We start from the raw sequence: 10,395 nt of genomic DNA, 5'->3' as shown, positions 1-10,395 counted from the left end.
GGTGGAGAAGAAAGCAAGGAACAACGGAAGGGAGGAAGGAATGGAGGGAGGGAAGGAGGGAGGAAGGGAAAGAGAAAGGAAGGAAGGGAGGGAGGAAGGAAGGAAGGGAGTGAGGAAGAAAGGAAGGGAAAGGGTGTGAGAAAGGAAGGAAGGTCAGTCACCAGACATACACAAAGATAAAATTGTTCAAAACAAGGACCAATTTTAAAATTCAGAGCAAATACACGCCCTACCTCCAAGAAATGGTGAAACACTTTTTTAAAAATATGAGGCTGGGTGTGGTGGCTCATGCCTGTAACCCCAGCACTTTGGGAGGCTAAGGTGGGTGTATCAACTGAGATCAGGAGTTTAAGACCAGCCTGGTCAACATGGTGAAACCCCGTCTCTACAAAAATACAAAAATTAGCCAGGCATGATGGTGGGTGCCTGTAGTCCCAGCTACTCGGCCGGCTGAGGCAGGAGAATTCCCTTTTACCCAGAAAGTAGAGGTGCCGTGAGCCGAGATCATGCCATTGCACTCCAGCCTCAGTGACAGAGCGAGACTCCACCTCAAAAAAAAGAAAAAACTGAGATCTGAGAAAACACAATCTGTGGTGAATAATGATTGCTTTCAGATTTTAAAAAATTAGCAAATTAAAGAAATAATGGAGACAACAGAGCTAATAAACAGTAAGATACTAAATTAATAAATGAGAATTTTAAGACAAGATATTTGCCTACTATTCACCAGGAAAAGATAAAGAAAATTACACAATGAACCAACCTATCAAAGACAGAATGGACAAATCCAATAAAACTTTTTTTTTTTTTTATCCAGGAGAGAACAGCAACAGGATCCCTGAAGAAAGACTTGAGACTTCTAATCAAAGGTTTACAAATGGTTTGGGGAAAAAGTTTCCATACATGGCATACTCTGGTGAAGTTATAAAAATTCAAATTCAACTTCAAATTTAAAGACTATGGAAACCTACAAACATTTCAGTATATAAAATTACATTGAAAATGGAAATAAACTAGATTATCACAATTTCCCATAATACTAAATCACAAAAGGCAAGAGTCAAATAATTCCTCCAAATCCTGACAAATTATTAGAACAAATGAGGTAACTTGATAATATGGCTGGTTACAAAATAAATAACCAAAAGTAAAAATCTTTCCTGCTCCTGACAATGTGGCAAAGTAAGCTCAATTCTGAAAACTTCCAACAAGTGAGAGGGAAATTGAGAACCCAGGAGCCTAAACAAAAAACAAAAGAAATCCATGGGGAGATACAAGGGTGTTGGGTCTTGACTGAAAGCTGTACAGAAGAAAAGTGGGCACCACCAATGGGGGATGGGATTGGTTAGTGCTTTCTTGTGTTTGCCCTCCTTACAGCTCCACCTTGCATTGGGCAGGTCATTGCTGACCTTATTACTCCAGTAGGACAAGAAAACATCAACCTCAGCTCATTGCCAACTAGGCCAGTTGGAGGTGATGGGTTGTGCTGTGACCGTGTCACAGGCTGGTGGGTGAACCTGGGTAGAGCAGGTGCCCATGTGCTGGCCAGCTCCCAGTAGTATCTCCTCACCCACTTCCCTAGTGGAACACTACCTGTTTCTGTCTGCATATAAAATAGGGAGGCAACCACAAACACAATCTTCATCTCCCTACCGATAAGTTCCAAGAACCTGTATCCTCTAGCATTTTCTCTCCCCAGCATAGGATGTCTGCTTGACTTCATCTATGGCAGGGAATGTATACCAGGAGAAGCATACTGAGGGACGTTTGCTGTTCACCATAATGTGCTGTTTCACTTAGCAAAGTGGAAGCAAAAAATCTTTTCTCCAGGGCGTTCACAATATTCACCATCACACCACATACACAGCACACATGAACACACACACACCTCAACATCATCACCACTCCCTCTGCATTATCCCCACCATCATACCACACCTACACCACACACACACTCACACTCACTCTTATTTTAAGATTATCCATAGCATAAGCCAATGGCTCTTTCAACATTTTTAGGCCAGTATATAACTCAGGGACTGAGTAATATGCACTCGTGTTTGTTAAGTAGGATAAAGAAAGAGGTTTAGGTGAGTATACAAGGAAAATTGTATTGCCAGGAAGTCATTGTTGCCTCTGCTTGTGTTGCTTAGGGAGCAAAAGGCTGCCCCCTCCAACTGTGGAATGGCTCAGTGCCTTCCTGAATCACTACTCCTCCAGCCACACACACTTTCAGAGCCGCTCCCCCTCACATCCTGCTGTAAATATTTCTGAAGGCCGAGCCATCCCTCCCTCGTAACATGTCCATCAAGCAGGCTTACATTAAGCAATGCTTTGTTCATGGTTTCTCCAGGATGTCTCCTCCCACAGCCCAGAGGAGACTGAGGAAGATGGATGCATTTGACCTGATATGGAAAGGAGCAAAGTAGGTGATCTTCTCACTCTGGCATTTGCCTGTAAACTTTTCCTGTGTGTACAAAAATCATGGAGGGCTTTAAGTGGCTCCCATGTCCCTAATGGAATCAGCACAGTATCTAATCGAAGCTTTCTTTTGGCTTTATTTCTTGGGAATGTCATCCAAAGGAACGGAGTGAAGCAATACTGAGAACCTCAACTTGTGCTGTAGCTTTGATCCATTTGGCCAGGCTTCAGTAGAATTTCCCTAAGCTTCATGTTTGAAATGATGAGGACATTTTTCCATGGGGATGATGCCGTACATCAGATTCCGGCTCTGAGGACACTTACAAATGCCTGTGTGATACATGATGTTTTTAGACTTAGAGGCTGACTCTTGCAGCAAAACCTGTCAGCCACCTGGGCCATGGCTGAGTGAACGCAGGACCACCGAGCAGAGCAGCTCAGGCCCCAGCCTTGGTTCTAATTCAAACTCTCCTCTTACCAGCAGTGAGACCTGGGGCAAATCCCCTGATCTCTCAGTGCCTCAGCTTCACAGTTAAGATGGGGAGAGTAAGAGGTCTTCCTCCTAGGGTTGTTGTGCAGATTAAATGAGATCATACAGGAAGATAGCACAATTCCTAAGTTATTACAAATAATGTTAGCTTTTAATATTCAACAAAGGCTGACTCAGTGGGGCCAAGCTCTGTGCTGGATGCTGGGACACAGAATGAGTGAAAAAGAAAAATCCCAAATTCCCCTCCCTCATTCAGGCCTTGGATGCGGAGACGTCCGGTTGGCAGGGGTCCAGCTGAGTGGACAAGGACATGTAAGGGATGAAGATCTCCTGCCAGGGCAAGCTCCAGGACACCTTCAGGTCCTGGACTTGGTCCTTGTCACTGTGCTTCCTGCTCAGGGCTCCAAGGTGCCTTTTCCTGTTTCCCCCTTGCTGCTGAGGCCCATCCCTCCCTTCCCAGGTGACTGCCAAGTTGAAATGCTTTCTGCCTCCCCTCATCCTCCTGGCTGGCAGACAGTTTCAAGAGGTGTTTTTTTGTTTCGTGATATTGGGAAGGGCACACTCCTAGGTTCAAGTCTTCTCACCCCTCACCGCCCGTCCAAACTGCAGAGGAAAAGACACTGATTCATGTCATGTGATGAGTCTTTCCATACATGAAGGACCAAAACACAAGCTCATGAATACTGTCATTGCCAATAGCTGCTTATATGAATGCTTGAAGGACATTTCTGGCCATTTCTATTCAGTGGGTCTTCAGTGAGGCATGAGTATTTTTTTCAAACTTTCCTGGTGATTCTGATAATCAGATTCCAATAGGATCAAAGGGACACACAGCTCCCTAGGACTCCTGGCAACTCCGGTACACAAGCACGTTCAGATAGCTGGGCTAAGTCTGAAGCCTCATAGGGTGATTGTGGAAGACAGTCAATAGCCATGAAGTTCTCCCTCCCACCCAAACCCTTGGCCACTGCCACCAGGGAAAAAGAACAAGCAGAAAAAGTGGCAGGAATATCCCTGATGAACATAGACATAAAAATCCTCAACAAAATACTCACAAAAGAAACCCACCAGCACATCAAAGAGATAATACATTATGATAAAGTGGAATTTATCCCAAGGATGCAAAAATGATTCAACATACATAAATCAATAAACATGATATATCACATCAACAGAATGAAGGACAAAAACTGTATGATTATGTCAATAGATGAAGAAAATCACTTGATAAAATTCAACATCCCTTCATGATAAAAACTCTCAATGAACTGGGCAATAGAAGGAACCTACCTTTACCTATAATAAAGGGCATATATGGCAAACCCACAGGTAACATCATACTGAATGGAGAAAAACTGAAAGCCTTTCCTCTAAAACCTGAAACAGGACAAGGATGCCCACTTTTACCACTCCTATTCAACATAGTGCAGGAAGGCTTAACCAGAGCAATTAAGGCAGGATAAAAAAATAAAGGCATCCAAATTGGAAAGAAGAAAATCAAATTGCCCTTCTTTGCAGATGACATAATTTTATATTTAGAAAAACCTAGACTCCACCAAGAAACACTTAGATTTGATAAACAAAGTCAGTAAAGTTGCAGGATACAAAATCAACATACAAAAATCAGTAGCATTTCTATATACCAATAATGAACTCACTGAAAAAGAAATCAAGCAGGCAATCTCATTTACAATAGCTACAAAAAAATAATGAATTACCTAAGAATAAATTAAATGAAGAGGTGAAAGAACTCTTTAAGGAAAGCTACAGAACACTGATGGAAGAAATTGAAGCAGACACAAATAAATGGAAAAACATCCCATGTTCATGATTGGAAGAATTAACATTTTTTAAAAGACCATACTACCCAAAGCAATCTATAGATTCAAAGCGATCCCTATCAAAATACCAACATTTTTCATAGAAAAAGAAAAAAAATCATAAAATTCAAATAAAATTTCAAAAGAACCAAAATAGCCAAAGCAATGCTAAGCAAAAAGAGCAAAGCTGCAGTCACTACGTGACTTTATATTACAAGGCTGTAGTAACCAAAACATCATGGTGTTGGTACAAAAGCAGACACAAGGACCAGTGGAAGAGTATGGAGAACTGAGAAACAAATCCACATATTTATAGCCAAGAGATTTTTGAGAAAAGGTGCCAAGGACATACCTCAGGGAAAAGGCACCCTCTTCAACAAATGGTGATGGGGAAACTGAATATCCATAAGCAGAAGAATGAAGCTAGAGTCCTACCTCTCACCACATAAAAGAAAAACTCTAAATGGATTAAAAATGTAAACACAAACCCCACATTACAAATCTGGAAGAAAACATAGGAGAAATTCTCCAGGATATTGGTCTAGGCTAAGGTTTTATGACTAATAGCTCAAAAATATAGACAACAAAAACAAAAATAGACAAATGGGGCTGTATTAAACTAAAAAGTATCTGCAACAGCAAAGGAAACAATCGACAGAGGGAAGAGACAACCTGTTGAATGGGAGGAAATATTTACAAACTGTTTTTCTGACAAGGGACTACTATTCAGAATACACAAGAAACTCAAACAACACAATAGCAAAAGTCAAATAATCCCATTAGAAAATGGACAAAGGATCTGAATAGACATTTCTCACAGGAAGACGTACAAATGGCAAACAGGCACATGAAAAGAATGCTCAACATCACTAACTAGGAAAATGCAAATCAAAGCCACATGAGAAATCATCTCACCCCATTTGGAATGGCTACTATCAAAAAGACAAAAATAGCTGGTGCTGGCAAGACAGCCAAGAAAAAGGATCTCTTAGACACTGTTGGTGGGAATATAAATTAGTACAGCCATTATGGAAAACAGTATGGAGGTTTCTCATATAACTAAAAATAGAACTACCATAAGATCCAGCCATCTCACTACTGGATGTTTATCCAAAGGAAATAAAATCGGTATATCAAAGGGATACCTGCATGCTCATGTTTATTGCAGCACTATTCACAATAACCAAGATATGGAATCAACCTAAGTGTCCACCAACAGATGAATAAAGAAAATGTGGTATCTATACACAATGGATTATTATTTGGGCATACTATTTGGGCATAAAAAAGAATGAAATATTGTCATTTGCTGAAACATGGATGGAACTGGATGTCACTGCAATAAGTGAAATAAGCCAGGCACAGAAAGACAAATATTGCATGTTCTCACTTGTATTGGGGAGATAATAAAGTTGATCTTATGGAAGTAAACTAGAATGATTGATAGATACCAGATGCTGGGAAGGGTGAAGAGGGGAATAAAAAGAGGTTGGTTAATAGGTATAAACAGGTCTAATGTTTGATAGCAACATAGGATGACTATAATTAACAGCAATGTATTGCATATTTCAACATAGCCAGAAGAGAGGACTTGAAATGTTCGCAACACATAGAAATGATAAGTTCTTGAGGTGATGGATTCCCTAAATATCCTGACTTTTGATCATTACACATTCTATGCACATAACAAAATATCACATGTACCCTATAAATATATAGGAATATTATGTATCAATAATATATATAAAGATGACAGGAGTTCCTTAAGCAGGAGGTGGAGCAGGTGAGAGTACCAGGGGTGGGAACGGTTGTGGAAAATCCCACAACTTTTAGGGAGGGTAGAGAATTCCTTTGGTCACAGGGCTGGCCCGGCCAGTCTTGAGATCCCAAGAAGTCTTGGGGCCTCTCAGGGATGCCTATAAATCAATTCACACAAGCCAGAGACTGCCTGTGTGTTGTAAATTGCCATAAAATATTTTTTAGTTAAAAAAAAGAAGCAGCTCTGGCCCCTTTTGTTAAGTTACAAGACCCCATCCGTCCTGGCAGATCCCAAGAGAGACAAATTGCTGAAGAGTAAGCTCTGTGCCCTGGCCTCCCACTTGTTGAACTCTCGGCTGGCCCTCTGTGAGCCCAGGCTGTTGCTATCGCCCTGGGACTGGCCATGAGGCTGAGTCTCCTGACAGGTGTGCCAGCAAGGCAGCAGGAGTCTGGAAAAGACAGAGCTTTGTATGGGGCCCCTTTTTGGACCTAGAAGCTGATCCAAGCTACATTATTATGAAAAGTTATTAACTGATATTCAGTTACAGGATCATGGGCTGAACAAAGAATGAGGCCCGGTACAGTCGAAAACCATATGGTCTGGGAGGCTGCACACACCTGCGAGAGAACAGGCAGGCCTGGTTAGGAACCGTCATCAATTCTAGGAAAGCCATAAAGTTTGGACTTGCTTCATGGCACTTTCTAATTAACTGTGCAGTGAGTTTTCTCCACTTCTTTATAAAGGCTTGTGCCCCTCCTCCATCCGGCTCCATCTCCCATAGCCCCCCAACATCTGGGGAGAAAGTTCCCTCTAGGACTTCTAGCACTCAGGCCATAGAAGATGTTGTAAATAGGAAAATAGCATTTATCTCTGTGTACAAAGCAAAAATAGAGGTGAACCTCTCAGAAAGTTATCATAAGGAAACTATCGAAAAGGGGAAAAAAAAACCATAGTGCTTTTATATACCACCAAGAAGCCAAAAGCCACTTGCCTTGATTAAGTGTAGAAAAGTGATTAATTATATTTAGCCAATGGACTGGATTAGCAGAGAATAGAAAGATGAATGTAAATTCTATGTGACAACATGGAAAAAAACTTACCATATAATGTTCAGTTAAAAAAAGTTGATGCAAAGATCTATGTCTGCTATAATTGTGCTGGTAAAGTTACATATTCATGTGGCACTCAGTAGAATAGGATGACAAAAACTGAAAGCAACTTGGCTGGTTGTGGTAGGATTGTGGATGTTTTCTTCCTGCCTTTTACTTAGAATTTTGTTAATGCTTTTGTAATGTTTGCATAATGCCCATTTAAAAATAAAATGGAAAGAAAAATAAAAGTAAAGATTATTATTTTAAAAATCAGGGTAGGGGTGGAAGAGAAACATAGATAAGGTGGTCAGAGCCAAACTTCCACCCAAGTTTTCCAGAACGCAGCCACATAAAGTTACTTTCATGAGGAAGAATTATTTTTCACCACTGCTCATCCGCATGAAAAAGAAGAAGAAAAATTAAAAGTGTCTTGGAAGGGAGCAGAGGTTTCCACAGGCTTCTTTGCTGGGCGGGGCGATGATTTGACCATAGAGAGACTGAAGTCATTGGTTGGCAGTTACCAGGGTGAGGCTGTTCCTGGCTTTACTCCATTTAACCTTTGCCATGTGAGCTAAGTAGGAAGATAAACGTCAACCAAGCGTAAAACAAGGCCCCCCAGTGCCCAGGCAGACGCTTGTGTCCCAACAGCTGCAGGGGGAATGGCAAGGGAAGATTTGCGAAGAATTCCCAGAAAGCAGCTCTTGGCCACCTCTCAGCCAGGGTCCCAGCTCTGGGTCAGAGCCCCTGATGCTTTCCTGGAAGGCTTGGCCGCTAGCTGCCTGTCTCCTGGAACGGCAAAGCTGTGGTGCCCAGGTCCCAGCCCACCATGTGCTTTTCAAAAGGAATTGGCTTACAGGAACTCAGAATTTTACTCTTGGTTAATTAAAAGATACATTTCTATTGTTTGGGGATTCGCGTAAACCTGGAGTTGGGGGCTGGCCACTTCTATTAAACTTGAGGATTGAATTAAATAGGTCTTATATTTACAATTCAAGATACTCTTTAGAAGAAGAAAACTCATCTGGGGGCTAGGTTTTCATCCTGTATGACTCTGGGTGTGAGAGGAAGACTTGGAGGGGAAGGGATTTGTGCCTTCCAGGGAAGGAGGACTGAGTGTGGGAAGGGTCAGGGAAAAGGGGTGCTTCAGAGAATGAGACAAGCTTATAAAATAGCTCCTATTCCAGCCCCAGAAGGGAGGCGGCCGCACCATGTAATATTTCCAGTTAAGGGAAACACATAAATGTTCAAAAAACAGCCTGGAACCATCAGGGTTATAACTCCTGGCTGCAGCACCCGGAAGGGAGGGAGCAAAAGGAGCCACGCAAGAGTAATTAGGCAATTGCTGACCACAGCTCTAAACCTGCAGTCACTGATAAACACAACATAAGTTTTTAAGGGGCCACTCTGCATGGAACACAACTTTGATATCTGAGAAGCAGCCAGACTTTGTCCTTATGAGGAATCAACTTAAAGCTTGTAAAATACACCTGTGATTCTAGCATGATTTTTTTTTTTCTTTTTTAGGCAAATAAGCTGCTGCCTCCTGGCCGCTCTGCAGTTTCTAATGCCATTTGCATGTCTTCTTTTGAGGAATTGGCCTCTTGGTGCTTCAGGGATGCTTTAGAGACAGTGAAAATAGTTTTACCAGTTGCTGCCTCCCAGTCACTCAGGGGTGATATTAAATCTGGGGGCAGTTAACACTCCCTTGAGAAATAAATCTGGGAGATAAAAGTCTCTCTTAAGCCCTACAAGACTCTCTGCTTTCAGGCGTCTTCAATGTTTTAAAAACCTCTCCCTCTCTCTCATTTTGTGGCATTTCTCTTTGTGTTTCAGCAGACAGATGGAAGAGAGGATCTTCAAGGGGATTTCCACGGGAAGCAGGTCCAAAGGAAGAAATCCTGCATTCCCAGAATGTATTGTACTTTCCTGTCCTTTGCTCAAAACTTCCCAAATTCTTGCATCTTGCAGCTGAGCATCTTGAAGGAAAAAAAGAAAAAGAAAAACTAGGAAAATGAAATGTAAGCATAATGTATAGATTATGTTGTCAAATTGAAAATCAAATAAAAAACATAATAGCTTTTATTTTTTTCCTTCTTTTTTATCCTTTATCAAATGGAGATTAAGTCTTACACTCAGCAACATTAAGTCATACTGAAGATATAGACCATCTATTCCTGATCTTAGGACCGCCACAGATGTGTTGGCATCCAGAATGCACTCCCATTCTCTACCTGCGATGACCTGCCCTCTATTTCCAAACATCCGACTCCTACTGGTTCCTCCATAGTCAGCTTCTAATGCCCCACCCTCCATGAAATTTTCTCTGATTTTCCCAGTCCCATAGGTATGAGAGACTTCATAGTGTCCTGGTTAGTAGCACAGATGCCGAATCCAGTCTTCCTGTGTTCGCATCTCAGCACTGCCTCTGGATATCTGTGCAACCATGTACAAGTTGCCCAACCTCTCTGTGTACCAGTCTCTTCTCCCACAAAATAAAGACACAAGTAGAATCTGCTTCATAGTTCTAAAATTAAGTGTTTTGATACACTTGAAACACTTTCAAGAGTGCCTTGCCTATAGTAATCACTCAAGTATTAGCTACTATTAATACTCTATTATTACCTTTTTATTTCTCACGGGATTATCTGAATGCTTTCTATTGGCACCCATTTTTGTAAGATATTTTGCCTGTATTCTTCTTATTTGAAACCATATCTTATCTTCCATCTCTTAAGGGAAGATTTGGGACTCTATTCTGTTTTCCTTAAAGTCATCTGGTAGAAAAGATGGATTGACTACCTAACTCAAGAGCTA

This window comes from Chlorocebus sabaeus, chromosome 4, assembly GCF_047675955.1.
Source record: "Chlorocebus sabaeus isolate Y175 chromosome 4, mChlSab1.0.hap1, whole genome shotgun sequence".
Lineage (NCBI taxonomy): Eukaryota > Metazoa > Chordata > Mammalia > Primates > Cercopithecidae > Chlorocebus > Chlorocebus sabaeus.
Note: the sequence above shows the minus strand (reverse complement) of the source record.